The sequence below is a fragment of the Erithacus rubecula genome (assembly GCF_903797595.1).
Source record: "Erithacus rubecula genome assembly, chromosome: 2".
Classification (NCBI taxonomy): domain Eukaryota; kingdom Metazoa; phylum Chordata; class Aves; order Passeriformes; family Muscicapidae; genus Erithacus; species Erithacus rubecula.
In genome coordinates this window covers 54,782,160-54,799,807 of record NC_136685.1, presented here as the reverse complement: position 1 = coordinate 54,799,807, position 17,648 = coordinate 54,782,160, and positions in this window count along the sequence as shown.

Sequence of the window (17,648 nt, the reverse complement as noted above, 5' to 3'; positions counted from 1 at the left end):
GTTCCTGCCTGTCTCCTGCAAGGAGTAGGAGATAATTTAGATTCTGGTGAGGCCAATTCATGGTGGTGCAACCTGACTTGTAACTATGGCCCTGAAGAAATGCATGTCAGAGCTTCTGAGTTGTTCTGAGGGCTGGCAGTTCAGAAAATCAAACCTGTCTCCCTTAGACAGTGGTAAAACCACAGCAGAGTCCCTAGCAGCACACCTGCCTCTTAGTACTGTGAGAAATTTGTGTTTTAGCTGCAAGGCTTGAAAGGATGATTCCAGCCCTCAGTGAAAAATGTTAAAATTCAAATTGTGAAGGTGTATGCTAAAAATATAGCTCTGCATATGGAACACTGCAGATCAGAATATATTTACAAGAACAATATGATTTTTGATGCATTAATTTTTTAATGTCTTCAAGATTAAATAGGTGGGTTTTGATATCTCTATTCCAATAAGAAGGCATGGAAAAGACAGAAGTATCTCTAAATACTCCACTCTTGTTGCTGCTGCTCATTGCTTCAGTAGTAATAGGCCAGATTCCAGCTGGCACTGGAGGAGAACAGGTTTTACTTCTCCGAAAAGATATCTTTCATGTAGAAGAAAATTTTGTGTAGTTCTGTGTTTTCAAATGATGTGAATCAACAATTCTTCTTCACAATATGGTTTCATTCAGAAGACATCACAGCAGAGAGCCTAGGAGCAGCGAGGTTGCAGATGAGTTGCTGGATGAATGAAGTGCAGCAGCCTGGTGCCAAGTGCCAGCAGTGCTCAGCCCCTGGGGGGAGGTTCCCTCACCAGCCAGAACAGCTTTGGCTGTGTTGCAGCACCACAGCTGGGTCAGAACTCTGTGTGCTGATGCAGCGACTGACAAAGTTTCCATATGCCTTAGACGTGGGAAAACCCTGCTGGGCAACTGCTCTGTTAACACATTTTTGTGGTGTTCTTTTATATGCAGCAGCAACTTTTCTGTTTTTTATCTCCCTTTTTCCCATGGCTTTTCCCAACAGCCCCTCTCCACTGGTTGCTGTAGTCTCCAGCACTGGAGAACCCCCCCAGGAGAGCTGAGTGAAGGGGCAGTGCATGAAGTGCCATGGGTGTATTTCTTTCAACAACTCTTACTTAAGGAAGAGAGTGATTGTGCCCAGTCTGACCCAAGGGACCCTTGGGAAGGGGAATATGATATGCATCAGCCCAGTGCTGTCTGAAAGGCGTCTCTGTAAAGGCCATGCAGAGCAGCAGTGCTGGGAGAGCCCAGATCTCGGATCCCTTGGCTTGCTGGAGGTGTGGCATGGCTGACACCTGTGCTGGCTGTCCTGCAGAGCTGTCACCACACATCTCCAGGGGCGCTGGTGGAGAGTGTGTGTCTGTGCTGTGTTACAAAAGCTGTGGCTGAGCAGCAGCGGGGGAAGCAGGACCTGTGCCGCCTGAGACAGGTGGAGCTCATGGCACAGAAGATGGCCAAGGATTGCTGTGGTGCATGGACTGGAAGGAGAACATACGTGGGCAGAAGCCATGGAAAGGTTTTCTTCCAGAGGCCCCGAGGAGCTGTGAGTCTGTTGCAAGGCAGGAGGCCATGAGAAGTGGAGAAGAGTTGTAGTAGTCAGGATGCATGAAGGATGAGGGAGAATTTATACCCAGTGTCTCGTCTTATGCTTTCTCTTGCTGCAGAAACTACCTTGTTCAAGCTTGTGGTTTTAACAAAACCAGGGCTTAAGTATTATGGGAATGCCTTTGGGCTTCCCTTCTTGGAAGGATCTTGGCACAGTGCTATCCCTGAGGGGTACCTGGGCTGGGGTTGCTGCCTTTTAAGCGACCCCACAGATGCAGTATGCAGAAACACTCCCACCTGACATTCAGACCCCTGCCCTGCAGCTTGGGCAGGGGAATGAGACTCATATCCTGAGAGAAAGTGGATTCCAATCCCACCAGCATCCTAACAAGTAGGTGAGTAGTTGAACCCTCTTGGACTTTCTCCCCAACCAAATGAGCATATAAACAGACAGATGTTTCACCAAAGGTAAGATGAAGATAGGATTTCTGCACCACTTCCTCCTCATGAAGGAGAGCTAAGGACCCTCTCCAGACACAGGAGTGATTGGCACTCGTTCTCCTGTTTCTGGAGATGGCAGGGTTAATCCATTGACCTTCCATGGCCAAGATTTAAAAGAAAATGGCAATAGCAAATGTATTGGCAAAGAGCCTCATCTCAGCGAAGTAATTAGACTGGCTTTTAAAATATCTGTGGGATGGAAATCTGTGGATGGTAATAGCTACTATGCAGGAGAAACACATGGTGCCCTGGCAGAAACACATCCAGTTAAAAAGGAAAATATAAAAGAGTGCTATTTAACACTTAAAGACAGCTTATTAGACATCACCCAGGCATACACAAATTGAGGAAATCCTAAAGTACTTCCAAGTTTGGATTTGGTCCACCCATGAGCAGTCCTAGAGTTTACCTGAGTTTATAAGCAGTGAAAGAGTAACCTGCAATCTTCATTTTGAATTTTGAAGTAATACAAACTATTTTACTTGCCCCATAAATCTTGGCACTAGTGTTTGGACTTATCTGTTATATTCTGACATTGCTTGAAAAGGTGCTGCTAGAAATTGCTGCTTTGCCTCCAGCTTTTGGTTAACAAAGATTCAGCTGTCTTAACTTCTCACTGTTTGACAAGATGCTTGCTTACAAGTGCAGCCAGCCTAACCAAAACGGGCAGTCATTCACTGACTCTGGAACTCATCTGCCCTGTGCATGAAACATGTACAAATGACTTTGCCATAAATGTGAGGATTTGCAAACCCACAGGCTCCCACAGCTGCCTGCAGCTCTCAAAATTTGCCCCCTCCCCTGGGATGCAGGAGAGAAGCAGCTTGATGTAATTGTTCCACAGCGCCACTGGGTCATGGGAAGCAATGCCGCAGGAGACATGCTGGGCTCCTGGGCCTCCCTTAGGGCCCTACAGCCTCCAGAAGCTGGGCAGTCTCCAGGGGTTGGACTGGGTCTGGCTGCTCAGCGAGGGCTGTCTGGGGACTCTCTGCAGCCAGAGGCACCCCTGAGAGGGGGGATGCTCTTGCTCCATGGCTTGCATTGATAATGCAAAATCATAATCCAAAATGTACCAGAACTTAACATGAGTAGAGCACAGTGATGGGGGAACAGAACTGCAGCCAGAGCTCTTCCCAGTTCCACAGGCACCTGTCACCATCTTTAGTCTCCCAAGTACTTGTAGTCTGGCTGGCACCTCTGATCCTACATCTGCTCCCTACTGAACTTGCCCTCCTTTATCTGCATGTTTCTAGGGGTGTCACTGCTGAAGGAGGCACCTGGAGGAATAGAGTGCCTGTCAGTGGCTGCTGGCTCATGGTGGGCTCCAATCGAGCACAGGGAAGGGCTGTGCTTGAGAGCAGGACTCAAAGATCCTTGTGGGTCCCTTCCAACTCAAAATATTCTGTGAATCTGTGAACCCTGGTCCCCCCTTTCTTCCAGTTTTTGGCCCTCACCACATCCCTGGAGCAGCAAGCACAGGAGAGAAATGGACTTTGCTCCTCAGCAGGGAAGAGGGACTCAGAGAAAAAGTTGGATTTTGAGAGAATGGGCAGGAATAGGTAACTGGGAGCTGGAGGTGATGTGAAAGGGTTTGCTGATGGTGATCTGCAGAGGAAAGCTGTTTTTAGATGTGAGATTTTGGCACTTCAGCTGCACAAGAATTTTTCCTCACTGAAGGTTACCACTTCTCTCAGGGTTTTGCACATTTACCCTCTAATCTGCCACATTCACCACAAATCCCACCAGAGTTTGGCAAGGGGGCTGGAACAGCTGACGTGTAGACCTGGAAACTACAGTAAGGGTCAGTGTTTCTTTCCTGCAGCTCTGAAGTTTAGAAATTAATGCAGCTTCCTGTGTAAGTACAGATTTCCCCTAATACCAACACTTCTACTGTGGGGATGGTGCTGGCTCTGTGTTCACAGGTCTTATTGTCAGGCAGGGGTCCCAGGAAGCTGAACACACCCATGGTTGCCCTACTGTGCACCCAGTTTGCCACAGGTGCAGGAACCAGCCCTCTGTGCTGGAGCTGGCTTCTCTGGACCTTTTAGTCTGCTCAGCTGGCTGGTTCAGTTGGGGCAGAGACTGGGGGAAAATTTCCCTCAAACACTTTAGCAGGAACCCTGTGTGATTTTTAATTTTCTAGCCAGGAGCAGGGTGCCTACCTGGTAGGGTGGATTGAGCATTCCTTCCTTCACTCCTTATTCCTGCAATACCCAAGCATCAGCTTTCTGTTCTGTAACCACTTGTGCTCCATCTTTTGAGATGTGAAATGCTATATCTTATTAAACTTTAGAAGATTTATGGGTTTAAGTGTTTCTCCAAGAAATCCCAAATTCACTGACAAATGGAGTTTTCACCACAAAACCTATAGACTATATTTGAAAACAGAAAAACGTAAAGTTTACTTTTTTTCCCTCAAAAACCTTCCCCTTGCCATTGGCAAAATGCTTGGTTTTGTCACACTGCAGATCTGACACCACCACCCACCACTGGTTTCACCTGTCCCTCAAATTCACTTGTGCTGAAGATTGTGACTCTTCCTGGGTAATATCATGTAGCAATTTCCTGTCATTATAGTCTTCAAAAATCTGAAAAACTCATCCACCTGCAGAGTGCATCCCTTCAAGAGGCTGTAACTAAACTTCTGAGTTTTCAGCCAGTCCTGGGTCTGTTACTGCTCTCACCTTGCTCCCCATGTCCCAGTGGCTCTCCGAATGGTTTCTCCAATTCTCATCTTCTTTTATCCCCCGACACCAGGAGGAGGCCAGGGGTTTTGCACTGCTGGTGGTGATGCTGAATGAAGCAGAAATGCACAGGAGCCTGAGTGGCAGCAGTGCAGGAAGCCTTTGTTTCCCAGTGGTTGTGAGTGTGACAGCACAGCAAAGATGAGGAATGTCATGGCACTGACCACCGTGGCAAGGTCAAGCCTCATTCAGAGGCACTTTTAGACAGTGATGAACAAGATCAAACTGCAGGGAACTATGAGTGGGTTAAAAATGAGATAATCAATGACTGGAGATAATTATTGTATTGTTCTTGCTCCCAGGGTCCTGAGCAAGCAGTTTGAGAGACCTTTATTTCTTGAAATCCTCCATCCCACTGAAACCAAGGAAAAATGGAAAGATGCTTCTCCTCTTTTGATAAAGACCAGGAAATATAACCATGTTGGCAAATCACCTAAATTACAATGTGATTCATCAGCTACTAAGTCCTTAACATGGAAACCAATCTGATAAAGTTTTAACTACCATCAAAGAAAAAAAATCAACATCTGGATAAAGTCTCATTTACATAACTGAACACTCTGTAATTTTTTTAGAGAACATAAAGTCATTGATCAGTAATCTGTGTCTCTCTGTGTCAAAATGGTAATTAATGCACTGTGTTAATAGATAAATATACACATGTATGTAAAGATATGACACAGTATCATTCAATCTTTCACCTTTTACTATCTAGTGTAGTTTGCTCATATTTACATAGACTTGGAAAAGTACAAAGTACCAAGCATCTTTTACCCCATTTATGGTAATAGCAGCTGATAATCTTCAAAGTTTGGTGGGAATAGGTGCTACATTTCCCACAAGTCATGAATTCTGATGTAATTTGCCTCCAAGGACCCAGCTGGGGGTGCAGCACTGATCTCTCCAGATGGTGGTCTGATTTCAACTGGTTCTCTATATCCATCAGAAAAGGGGAAAACGTGATCATGTCCTGGTCTTGTGCTCCCTGAGGCTGTGTTTCAAGGCAAGGAGACTCAGCCTCAATGCCTGTGTTGTGAGGAAGTGCTCAGCTTGTGAGTGCTCAGCTCTGTCACTTTGACCTTCCCCAGTGTGTCCTGGGTTATCTCCTGTCAACAAAGGCAAAGCACCACCTTATCAGTCTGCTTTCAGAGATCTAACAGCAAATGTGCAAGGGTATTTTTAAAGTATATATGTAAGAATAAACCCCTGACATTGCTCTTTAAAATGAGACTATAAAAATTAAGTTTGGGATGAAATTTTTATTTTGGTGCATTTGATTGCTGAGTTTTGAATGAAATAGCAGGAACTCTTTAGGCTGTTTAAATACTTAATTGTGTACTCTATTTATTTAAAAAAGACAGAAAAAAATTGACTACTAGGTAGCATTGATTTAAAGCAATAAACCAACCAGAATTATAATTCAAATTATTTCCCTTCCCTTGTAAGCAAAGTGGCTCAGAGGCATTTGCTAAGACTCTTGCTTAATGCTCGTGGCACCCACACCTCCATCCCCATGCCCTTCTTGCTGGGGTTGAATGTAAGCCTTGTGGCAGCCTCACGTGCTTTTTGTTTCCTGTGAAGGAGGAACTGTGGGCACAAGGGTGTATTCTTGCTATCACAGTGGCTGGAGGCTGCTCTGGTCTCCAGGGACTCACAGGAGCCATCTTCTTTCTCACACAACTCCTGCAAGACATGAAAAGTGAAGCAAATGGGATGCTGAAGGCTCCACTGGTTGTACAGGAATGGAAAGTCATACTCACAAAATAGATTAAAGCCAAATAAGCAGATTTTCCAGACCTGCAGAAAAAGTGCTCAAATCCAGAATTCCTAAGGGCAGAAGAGATGGAAAGGAGAATATGCTGACTTCTTTTTTTTGCACTACACTGAAGTAAGATAATTAATATGCACAAGAAGGAATGTAGGACTAGAAGGGAGGTCTTACTTTGCAAAGCTGAATTTCTTGTTATTGCAATTTAAAAAAAAAAAAATTAAAACCCCCATCTTTAAGCTGATCATATTCTTTCCTGAAAGTATTCATGATTTTCTGCCTGTTCTTATTCCAGAACAGGAATAACAGGCTGTCCAGAAGCCATAGTCCTCTGGCTATGATCAGTTTCCAGCCCAGTTTCACTGTCATGCTAGAGGTGATAAAATCTTGTCAGCCAGGCCAAGTCACTCTGACATTTCCAGATAATGTCCAACAGAAGTAATCATCTCATTTCCTAACTGGAGGGGGAAAGTGTGCTTAACAGGCACTTTTCCTCAATTTTTCAGAACAAAAAGTGTTAGTCAACATTCAAACAAATATCAGGCTGGGTCCTGTTCACAGTCAAGCCAAGAGATGAGCTTTGCTGGAGGTTTCAGTGGGAGCTGCTGTGGTAATTAAAATGTCTGAGATCTGTATTAGACAAAATTATTTTTATCTTGAAAAACACCAGCATGTTACTTTTTGCAGATAATGGGTACTTGTGCATGTGAAGAATTGCAGACAGTGACCATGCTCATGGTGAGGGGACCCCCCAGCTAATCCAGCTCATGACTTCTTGCCAAGTGTGTTAGTGGTGCTCAAGTCTGTAGATGAGCCATGAGGGAGGAAAGTGAAAGATGAAGCTGAGGCAGGTCACCACATGCACTTGGACAAGTTCTGGGGCTGATTTGTAACTGGAAGAACAGCATAATGCTGCCAAAAAGGTAACATTTTTTTCAATGCTCAGTGTATCTAAAGGGTTAAGGTGACAGAGGAGGTTTTCTGCCTAAATTAGGAAAGAGAAGAAACTTCTGAGATTCCATGTTTTGCGTGTATGTCTGTGTCCTGGAAGACCTCTACCAAATAAAGACTTTACATAAACAATTGGACAAAAATAAATTTTCTCCCTGAGGTAGAAGGAGCACATTGCAAGAGGGGGTGAAGGCAGTCCCCTGGACTGGCATGTAGACTGAGAAGAGCATTAATTGCTCGTGGTGTGACAGGAGAAGGGGCTGAAACAGGTTATGGTCAGACTAGTGGCTTGCTGAGTAGAAATGCAGAGAGGACATGGCAGGGAGATCCTGAAGATGCCTGCACTCTCCACACTCTCCATATTGGTTTTACTTATGCTTTGATGGCTCTGTCTGCACAAAGTTAATAAAAAAGTCCCATGCCTCTTTGCCTTAGAGATTTTTTATTTTGCATTATTCTTCTTTCCATTTTTCCGTTCTCTCAAGTCCTGTCTGGCACTTTAGGTGTTGAAAAGAAGAAAGCTAACATCTAAAGGGAGAGCTGAAGAAGTGATAAGAGAAAGAATAGACCAGCAAAAAAAAAAAAAAAAAGAAACCATAAAGAAGGAAGAGGGAAATAGAAACACCCAGGGCTGTGGACACTGGAGTAATATGGTGGACATAGGAGGCAGAAGAGCCATTTCAGTACTTCTTATTTTGTTCATTCTGTTTGGTCCAATTCAACACAGGGCTGAAAGTTTGCAGCCAATGTAATGGCAAAAATACTATTTTAAGGTCTGTTTGTTTTCAAATCAGCTGTCAATCAGTTGATTCAGTCTCCCAAGCCTTTGCCTAGCCCCAGGAGGACATCTCTGGCTTCCACAGCCATCAGACTGTGCAACTATCCAAGAGCTGAGAAAACTAGGACAGATGCCCAAAAAGAAAATGCTGACCCTCCTTTCCCCAGAAGTGTTTCCAAATCCTCATCTGAGCTTGGCCCCTAGAAGAGAGGGCCCACCTGTACCTATTTCAGAAGAATTTTGACTCTTATACAACACTTTCTATGGAAAGAAAGGCTTTGAAGTGCACAAACACATTATTTGCCTCATGTTGCTACAGCAGCTACGTCCAAGAGCAATGCAAGGAGGTGATGTGGCTGTGACATAATGGTGCATTTGAGATGTGTGGGGAACAAGTGAGAGTGTGAGTATTGCCAGTGACAGATCGTGCCAGTTACTGCAGTGGGGAAGCGCTCTTGGCTGTGAATTAGGGCAGAGACTGCATCTCCTCTTGCATCAACATAAAGCCTGTTCTTGGAAGCCAGAAGGGATAATTAGGCTTAATCAATCACATGTTTCCCACCAGGGAAGTCTGTTTCACCACTGACACAAGGAGATGAATGCTTGAAAAGCCTGGCCTTGTTTTGCCTGGCACAATGTTCCTTCAGGAATCACGCACCTACAGTTTAATGAACATGCAGAGAAAGATTTACATTTGCAATTATGGAACAGGCAGTACCACCCCTCAGCTGTTTCTTCCCAGATGATGAAAATGTGAAGACTGAAGAATTGAAGCCTTGATTGAATAAAGTGCCTGAACACCAGCTAGAATTTAGGTGGCATTTAAGACACATTCTCATGCCATCCTGACTTGAGCTTGCCCTTCAGAAGAGTTTGTGGTTTATATACCATACAAAGCCTTTGTATTCAGAGCCTGCATCCTGATCCCAACCTGAGGTGCAGATAATAGCTTGCTTAAGCAGCTGAGAGGATGCAAGAAACCCCTGTAAAACAAGTTAGCTGGGATCAGGAAGCACCTGGGGCTCATTCCATGGTTTTGGGCTCACATATTCTGTAGTTTAACTCTGCCCGAACAGAATTAGTAGACACCCACCAAGACTATCACAGGTGAGACTGTCCCAGCAGAGTCATTGGACCAACAGCCATGGTGCAAGACAGAGGGACTGCAGTGACTCACCTGCCCTGTGAGGGGTGAGCCCCACTGCTGTGTCATCCTGATGTGGTGCTGCAGGAGCCTCTGCTTCAGGACTGCCACTGGAGTTACCCTGCAGCTCTGAATGCTGGCACTCCATCTCTGTGCACTGTAAAAGTCAGCTCTGATTCTGGTCTTCAGCCATCACAATGTCTCCAAACCTTTCCAAAAAGTTCCAAAACATCTCCAAAAAAAGAGATGCAGATCATCAGGTTATTTTACAAATCTCTTAATCTACTTTTTTTCTTCTGACTCATATGGCTTTTACACAACCAACTGCATTCTAGACTCTTGTTGATTCTTCCTTCCCCCATCCCTGTCCCTCAAAAAATACCCCATTACCAGAAACCAAGCCTTTCTTCACCTGGGAGAGTACTAAGTTTGATTTTGGCAAGATATGTGTATAAACATTATGCATATTACATGCTATACGTGCTATCTGGGTGATTGGTACACTCAGCCTGATGAGGAGGAGCTGTATAGCTCTGTGGCTGCCAGCTCTCTATCTCCTTCCATCAATCCATAGTTGGAGGATCTTTGCTGAGAATAAGTCTCAGATTAGAGTCTGATCTCTTTGTACCACAGCAGAATAATCCACATAACAACGCAGTTGCAGAAAACTTATTAGGTGTATTTAAGTGTGCCCTGAGTCATGCTTGTAAACTCTGCTCCTCCACCTCACTGAAAATGTGTATTCATCAGTGGGAATGTGGCTACATGTAAACCACAACCAGATATTAAAATATTAAGCCAGGATCAGAGAAAGGGAGAAAAAAAATAAGGTAATGAGAAAGAGAAACAGGATAGATGATACCGAGCCACCAACCTTCAGTCTTTTGCATGTAGGTGCCTTGTGAGCAGTGAAAGTGCAGTCAGAGTGCACTGTTGCCAGGGCTATGTCCCATGGGACTGTGTTGGCCTGGGGGCTGATGGTAACCTGAACATTTCTGCTCTGCACAGCTGTCTCAGGGCCACCCCATCCCACCTTGGGTGCACAGACATGCTCTCCTGGGCATACCCTGGCTACCTGCATCTGCCTCCACTGTGATCAGCAACACCTGCTGCATGGGCAAGAGCCACACAGAGATGCTGGTGTGCTGCTCACAGGGCAAGGAAAATCATGGCTCCTTGTTATCAAAAGATAAGGGCAAAGTATGACCAGGAATAAGAAATGTAGTCCTGGGAAATGTGATCATCAGGAAATAGAGGCAGCAGTAGTCCTTGGAACATCTAAATTCAAGGAAAATATTTTCCATTAAATAAAGATTGAAACTTCAATTGACTCTGAACATGTTTTAGTTGTTGGAAGTCCCTGTTAAGGAGAAGGAGAAAGCAGTGGTGTCTTTAACTCCTCCTGCTCAGAGGAAGAAGGAAACTCATGTTTTCACCCAGGAAGAGTAAGTGGAATGCCTAAAGAACACAGAATTTCAGGTTCTTTATCTCCAGCTGCAATTTGGTTGGTTGTTGTCCACTACACAGCCTATTTAATGTTATCTCAACTCTGCAGGGCAAAAACTTTGCTACCAAATCAAACTATGAATAGAAGACCAGTCAATACCATTTCTGAAAGCAAATACACACAATACACGTTTATGCTGGAACTTTGTCAAGATGTACCACTACACCACTGCAGGAGACAGAAATCCTGAACTTGAAGTCCTCAAGAGCAGCCTTTGTTCATGTACAGGGCCTGAACTATTACCTGGTTTAATGACATGGAGCTCCATGTGATGACTACCACAGCTGAGCATCTTGTCCCACTTCTGTCGAAGGCATAAAAGAGGAAGTTGAAAAAGTTAGAAATATATATAAAAAAGCCAAGACCCCTTGGTTTCCTGTCATAGAACCAAACTAATTTCTTATTGTTTTTGTGAGGTTGAAGCAGTAAATTCCTTGTATTTTTAGTATTTATATTACAATATTAGAAAAGTGTCTCACAGTTTTGAAGCTGGTGCTCCCATGCTACTCCCATTTTGCAGAGGAGGAATTTTGATGATGTTGAGGCAGTCTGAAATAGAGTAAACCCAGGCCTCATGATTTCTACCCTCAGAGTCACTGTCCTGTACTCTTGCTGCACTTTAACAATTTCATTTTTAAAATGAATGAATTTCAAAATATAATGGCCATTTTTATATTTTAGGACTCTAGGTCCACTCCATATATTTATGTACACTTGACAGAAGAGACAGTTCAGTGTTTTCACTCAGTGACCTTCAGACTTCATGCAGTAAGCCCACTGCATGAGCTTGTTTTGCACTTGTGTTCAAGATGCATCACCTTGAAAAATAAAAATTATCTCTGACTCTATGTTTTGTCTTTGGAAAGACATGGGTATTAGAAGCAGTTTAGAAATAAAAGAAATGTACTCAAAGGACAATGTTTAGCTACTTGAGACTCTTCATTTAAAAATTCAGCACTTGGGAGAAATCCTAAAGCAGGAGGAAATATTTCCCTTCTGCTATGATATTTTGATGCACTGTGCTCTGGTTCTCTATCAGTCATACGCCCAGCTGGACACCAAGAGAAAAGAGGATTGTAATACAAAGTCATATTCCATGATGCACTGTAGGAAGTTCTGTTCAAAAAGGAGAAATGAGGCATGAGAAAACTGGGCTACAGTTTCCCTGCAGAACCACAACGTGATATACACTCCCATCACAGCACTGAAATTTTGGTTTTTAAAATATTGAATTAATTCATGGACCTTTACACCACTTTTACAGTTCTGATGGAAATCCCTTCTTTAAACCCCAACAACACATATTAATACACACCTCATTCAGGCATGTCATTAGAAAGGTCTTGTTGTTTACTGCTTGTTATCTAACTACAGTCACACACAGTAGTTCCATTTTCAGCATGTCATTAGATGACTTGTAAAGATGTTGCCCTGAGGAGTCACAGATCTATCCTGGCTGATTCCAAAAAGTCTCCAGAAAGGGCTGTTAACAACACCTGTACCATTTACATCAATTTTTTTCAACTCCAGGTGCCTCTGTAAACCACTTGTCATCCTTTTAAACAATTTTCCAGTACAAGGAATCCTCAGCAGTATAGCTATTTCTCTTGTGCAGACGACAGAGAGACAGGTGAGCCACCAGACTTCAGGTGAAAAATCCTAAGTGTTCAGTGAGCTGAACAAAAGTGATTCAGGTTTCACAGTAACATTCATCAAGCATCTTACTTAACTACCTATTCCTGCAGTACAGAGGGCAAATAAACAATAATGGCTAATTTCTGTGATGGGTTGGAAATGTATGCAAATGATAAATACATGGTACAGATTAAAAGTAAACAGGGGTAAAAGACAAAAGACAGATTAGTACAATCAAGAGTTTTATTTCAGGGCAACCTTTCTTACTAGGGCAGGCACTTGACACATATAACATAGTCTGACAAGCAACACTGTCTCAAGAAGTATTTGGACACGTGCTGCTGGGAACATTCAGAAACAACACAGGTTGAAAGAGAGCACCACGGCTCCAAACTCTTCTTTCATTAACTTTATCAGTAATACAAAATGTCTTACTCTAGATGCACTACTGCCTAATTGGCATTCAGAGCTTTCCTTTCAACATTTATTTTATCATGGGAAGCTCTGACTCATCTCTATCATGCCTCAGTCACATTTCCTAATGTGTAACTTCTGCTTTGCACAACTAAAGCTGAAGTGATTTAAACCTATACTAATCATATATGCCAAGTTATTACTGCCATTCTTGCCCTGTTGTCTCCCCAGTGGTTTCCTGTATTGTTTTACATTTACAAAATGAAAATGTAGAGAGAAAACACTGTTTCCTGTATTGTCTACACAGCAGTGGTGGCCCTAAGGCTTGGTTGCTGTAGGGGCTGCCAGCAGGCAGGTGCAGTGTATTTTCTCCTTTGATGTGTGACGACGCTGGGTTTGCTGCAAGCATTTGTGCCATCAGTGACCAGACCAAGAGGGAAATTAGACTGAGAATGGTTTTAGCAAGGGTAGATTTCCAGTGGGGACAGACTCCTGTCTTCTAGGTAAGAAGAAGCACCTGCTATACATGTTATGAGTGAAGGTAGGTCTGCAGGCAGCAGGGGAGCCCCTGAAACCCAAGGATATAGGGGATAAAGATGGGCATTAGAAAACCTTGCTATTTTATACTAGTTTTCCCCATCTCACAGCAACACTAAGAGATCCTCACTTGCTGATATTCTCTCTGATTTGGGAAACTTGCTGCAATTTACTCTGGCTGCTTCCTCAGCTACTGTGAAGTGACACAGAGGTATGAGCTCAGATCCAGAACACTGCACATGCTGCCACCCAGGTGGGTAAACACAGACATCTGGTGCTGTGTGAATGGGTCTGTACAGCCTCTCTAGCCAAACTGGCCACTTTCCCCTCTGGCTGTGGGGAGTGGAGCTGGCTGTGTCCCCCCAAAACCCAGCTGACATATGGGTGAGCAGCACACGCCCTGCCCTGAGGCTGCTGAGCTGGAGCTCTGCTCTGGCTGCTGCTGGCATCACCCTAGTGCTGAGCCCTGGCTTGCCACCCAGAGCTGTGCAGGTCAGAAAAAGAAGGTGTGGCTCAAATCAGGAGCAGGAACATCTCCAAATTCTCCCTTGCTCATGAGACAGTCAGTCCGTAAAATAAACATGTGAACAAATCCTCTGACCTTCCACCAGCCTGGGCTACACCACCACAGTAATGGGCCAGACTCCTCGCTCTGTTTCCAGAGAACTGCACAGCAGCTTGGGACTCACCTGGCCCTACCTTTTTTTTCTGCTATTAGTTCCCTTTTTTATAAGCATTTTCAGAGCAGAACCTAAAATTCATTCATCATTCAAAAATATCTCTGACAAAGAATAGAAAAGTAAAACAGCCTTGCCAAACTATTTCAGGAGCCTGTATGGTCCCCAACAAGAACTGTAAATCACCCTATCTCTCACTATATGCCTTATTCTTTCCTCAGGTAAAGTTCTTCCCTGTTTCCCGCAGTACACTTGGCTTTCAGGCCCTAAATCCACTTTCATAAACAAAATGTGGTAGGTCTCAACCACCCACAAAATAATACGATTAATTCACCTCTACCAACTTTAGCTGTCAAAATTCCTCAGTAGGATTACAGGATTAAGCAGGAATCCTTAATTTAGAGCCTGCTATTTCATACTGTTCTCATGAAAACACAATCCTCTGATTGCCACTAATAGGATTTTACAACTGGCCTCACAGCAGCTGAGCAGCCACCAAGGATCCTTCAGCCTTACACCAATTCTGGACTTAGTCGTCTCTGTCTTCTGCTTTCTAGAATTTTAACTCCCACCATAACCTTAATTTTTAACAGATGACCTGTGTTGGCTTCAAAATTTGCTGCTGACATATGTTTTCACCTTGTTCTGCAGAAACCAGCAATAAAGCCAGCTTTCACTCCTGTTGCCTATAAAGCACAATCCATCAATTAGCATCCTTTAGGGAACCAGGTATATGCCAGGATTATGGCTAGTATGAGTAGGATAAAAGATGTCCAGCAAGTTCTGTGGGGAGTTTTGGGTTAGGGTAACCTTAATTCTTAAGTTTACTCCATGCCTAACTCCTAATTTAATGACACTCTCATATCACCTACTGAGGAGTATCCATAAGTCATCATGGCTCTTCCAGTCTCTGTGAGACTTATGGGATTTTAAGACCCTCAGGATCCATGCATTTTGTGGAGTCACAGAGTGGTTTGTGTCGGAAGGGACCTTAAAGATCATCCAGTTCCAATCTCCTTGCCATGGGCAGAGATACCTTCCACTAGATCATGTTGCTCAGAGTCCCAACCAACTTGGCCTGGAACACTTCCAGGCATGGGGCATTCCCAGCTTCTCTGGAAAACTCATTCCAGTGTCTCACCACCCTCATAGTAAAGAATTTTTTCCTAATATCTGATCTAAACCCACTCTGTTTCAGTTCAAAGCCATCTCCCTTTGTCCTATTACTACATAACCTTTGTCAGAGCTGAATAATTAAGGAATGAATTACAGCTGGAAAGTGGTAATGAATGAATGACCATCAGGAAAAATTGCACTTCCTGAAAGTGCTACCAAAGCTCATCCCTGAGGGGTTTTGGTTATGGCTCATGTAATTATAGAGTGGGAGATCTGACTCCTGGGTGTACAGAAGCTTTTTTATACACTGCCACCTGTACCAACCACATCAACCCCTCTAATCTGGTTTATAAATCCAAGGCTGTTGGGCTTTTTTAATAAATTAATTGGAAGTTCTTTATAGATTCCCTTCTGCTTGCAGGAATTGCAGATGGGAAAACATGAAATTATTCAAAGACTCTAAGAAAAATGATAAAAGGTAACACTACTAGCTTCCTACATACAAGATATTTGTAAGCATTAGTCCATTCAATTTACATCTACTGCAAAGCTGTTCTGTCCCACCAAGTTAGTGTCAGAGAGAAAGATCTTAGAATAAATTATCATTCATGTGACATCTTGCTGTATATTCAATTTAGATGAAAATTAAAAGAGTTTCCATATTGCCCATCATGTCTTTACTGTCCATACTAATTTCTAGTCCCAAGATCAGTCCAAGTTCCCCATTTTGCTATTGTAGCTCCTTTGTTCATATCTGAATACTTTATTTGAATCAGAAATAGCTGCTCCAATTCTTGGCAGCATCTGACATAATGACCACTATCCAACTTTCCTCTCACTCCCAAAATCACCATGGATAAGGTGTATTTGTGGCCTATTCCCCTCAAGACCAGGTTTCACTCTGGTGCCCTGGCCAGTAGATGGTGGCTGATGGTGCTGCAGGGATCAGTCATGAAGGAGGTGTTGCGTGCCTGAGGGAGATCTCACAAACCAACTGCCTCTTGGAGACTGGGAAGCCAGGGAATTTCCAATTCTAGATTGCAACAGGCTCCAAACACAAGTACCTGGTCAAACTTGAATGCTAACATATTCCTACAATTACTCTTATTATTTGTATGTATATTTCCTTTCTGAGGAAAGAAGCAGGTTTTTTTCCTTTTTCAGAGGTACCTTGAAATTTTTGGTCCCATAGGTGTTGAACGTAAGGTAGATTACAACTTGAGCCAACAAAATACAGTCAGAAGTTGTTTTATTTCACTCTGTTCATTTCCTAACTTTATTCTGACCTTCCCTTTGGGGTCATTTATTTCTCACATTAGTTAGTTGTTCTTCCCGTTTGGGGATTTGGTAGTTTTAGTGAAACATGTAAAGGAGAAGACCAAGCAAACTCTCTCCTTATTTGGCTAAGAATGTTTGTTCTGCTAATATCTGAATATAAAAACAACCTAATACTTGGGGCAAAACAAGGGGCATCCTCAGGAGACTTTTCAATCTCCTAGTTGTGTTTGAACTTTTCAGGGGAGACTATTTAAATCTCATTAAAAGGTTTTTGTGTTTGGTCTTGATTTTTTTTGGTACAATAATCTCAAGATACAGATTTTACCTAGAGGAATGGATGTGTGAGACTAACACAATGATGGGCTAATTTCTTTACTCTGCAATGTCTTTTCTTTCTTTCTTTCTTTCTTTCTTTCTTTCTTTCTTTCTTTCTTTCTTTCTTTCTTTCTTTCTTTTCTTTCTCTTTCTTTCTTCTTTTCTTTCTTTTCTTGTCTTTCTTTCTTGCTTTCTTTCTTCTTTATTTCTTTATTTCTTAATTTCTTACCTTTTCCTTCTTCCTCCTTCCTTCCTTCCTTCCTTCTTCCGTCCTTCATTCCTTCCTCTCTTCCTTCCTTGCCCTTCCTTCCCTTCCCTCTTCTTCCTGCCTTCCTTCCCTTCCTTCCTTCCTTCCATTCCTTCTCTTCCTTCCTTGCCTTCACTTCCTTCCTTCCTTACTTCCCTTCCTTCCTTCCCTTCTTCCTTCCTTCCTGCTTCCTTCCTTCCTTCCTTCCTTTCCTTCTTCCTTCTTCTTCCTTCCTTCCATCCTTCCTTCCGTTCCTTCCTTCCTTCCTTACTTCCTTACTTCCTTCCTTCTTCCTTCCTTCCTTCTTCCTTCCTTTTCCTTCCTTCCTTTTCCTTCCTTCCTTTTCCTTCCTTCCTTTTCCTTCCTTCCTTTTCCTTCCTTCCTTTTCCTTCCTTCCTTTTCCTTCCTTCCTTTTCCTTCCTTCCTTTTCCTTCCTTCCTTTTCCTTCCTTCCTTTTCCTTCCTTCCTTTTCCTTCCTTCCTTTTCCTTCCTTCCTTTT